The sequence below is a fragment of the Clupea harengus genome, chromosome 18, assembly GCF_900700415.2.
Source record: "Clupea harengus chromosome 18, Ch_v2.0.2, whole genome shotgun sequence".
Taxonomy (NCBI): domain Eukaryota; kingdom Metazoa; phylum Chordata; class Actinopteri; order Clupeiformes; family Clupeidae; genus Clupea; species Clupea harengus.
The window spans coordinates 26,190,257-26,192,212 of record NC_045169.1 but is presented as its reverse complement, the minus strand read 5'-3'; positions in this window follow the sequence as shown (position 1 = coordinate 26,192,212).

Sequence of the window (1,956 nt, the reverse complement as noted above, 5' to 3'; positions counted from 1 at the left end):
CTCTCTCTCTCTCTCTCGCTCTCTCTTTCTCTCGCCCTTCGTCTCTACTCTGCTCACTGCCCTGATAATAGGTCCCTTGTTAAGATTTCTTCGACTGTTCAGTCTTTGTCAGCTTTACAAGCACATTTATTTTGGTGAAAACACAAGGCCTGGCCTTATGGAAAACTGAGAAGACCTGTCATTTTGATAAACGATAAAGAGCTTAGGTTACACAAATAATTGTTCACGTCAGCCAAACTGTTTTTCAGAACTTGACAGAAGAAATAAAAGCCGACTGAAGCAAGCTACTGTACTATATTATACGCAAATGTATGAAGAATATGTCCACATTTGTTCAAGGAAATGTATTATTATTTTTATGCAAAAATAATGTAAGGGTCAGGAATGATTTGTAGGTTGTCTCGTAGCAACATAGAAGTGTCTTCTATGGCAATGGAATTTCATTTACTCTCAAGCCAGCTAGGCTACTACACCGTGTCCTTAGAAACCCTAACCTTACATGAAAAGAAATAGAGGGACTTTCATTAAATCCCCCAATTAAAAGTAGCAATTATTCATTCGGATGTCAGCTACATCCTATCTTGATTTATATTTACTAGATGAGATCAAAGGGTGCAACGGTGCAACCAAAGGTTTCACGTGCGGCTTGTTTTGGCGGACAGCGAATTTACGGTGAGTTCTGGCTGCGCTACTTGGATGGTGTTCAGACGCATGAGTTAACGTGGCGGACGCGAGCATAATGACGTCGCGCCGCGCGGTATTAAGAGGCACCTCTTTCACACGCGCATCAATCAGAGAGCACCTCCCCACTGCCAGCGCGCGGTGTTGTTCCCGCGGATCCGGCCCCGCTGTGCAGGGGTTCCCTCATCCGGGCGCGGGGCCCTCCGAAGGTTGTTATTGCCTGTTTCTTTAGCTTGGAGAAGTTTCATTCAAGGTGAAGAGAAGGTCACAACGGAGTAAACGATTGTTCCCTCAGCTGCAGACCACACTCACACCAGGACAGTAGACAAAGATCCGGCATCGTGGATTGCCTCTATTTTCTGAGTAGCTTCTCTTTTTTTTTAACCTGTTACAGTAATCGGTGAATACGTCCTTGCACTGTAACTCAATGTTGAAACAAGGACAGTAAGACTTTTTAATAGTGTTTTTCTGTGTATCACATCATGGATATCAAACAATAAAAGCTAAGTCTTTGAACATTATGAATGTAAAACGAAACCCATAATGAGGAATATTTTCTTTAGCTGATGGTCATGTAGGTTTCTCTTGTGCAATTTACAGTTTTACAAATAATAATAATAATAATAATAAAACTTTATTTATATAGCACCTTTCATGCAAAAGAATGCAGCTCAAAGTGCTTACTTTCACAAATGAAAGATTACTACAGCTGTGGTCACTATTGGTCTGCAAACCTTTTTGGTTTGCTTTTTGTTTGTTTCAAACTGTGTTTTTCTGGCATCATAGCCCACTGAGTCCCACTGGCCAACGGTGTCTCAGTTTTCGGTTTAAACTTCTAAACGGATTGGATCCTGTGTTGCCCCACTACAGAAGCCAGCCACACTGACTTGTGGCAAAAAGAGGTAGATCTCCAGTGTTTGCCCACAGAATCACCATACGTCTGAATCAGCATGACTTATAGCACACCAAGCACAAGATGGACAGATAATACCTGGAGGAAATATTAAAATATATGTTTTTAAATGTTAGTGCTGAGCAAAAGTCGCCCTCCTAATTTAATTAAAGAAATGAAGATTTTGTGGGTGTGTGCATGTATGTGTCTCGTTGCACCTATAAGGGAAGGGAGAGGATCATGGGTAATATCTCTATAAGGGAGAGCATCGTGGGTAATATCTCTATCTCATGAAAGAGGAAAAGACTAACTGTGATGGTGTGTGACTGCGATGGAGGGAGGTGGAGGTTGAGAGAATGAGTGAAGGGGGGAGAGAGGGAAGG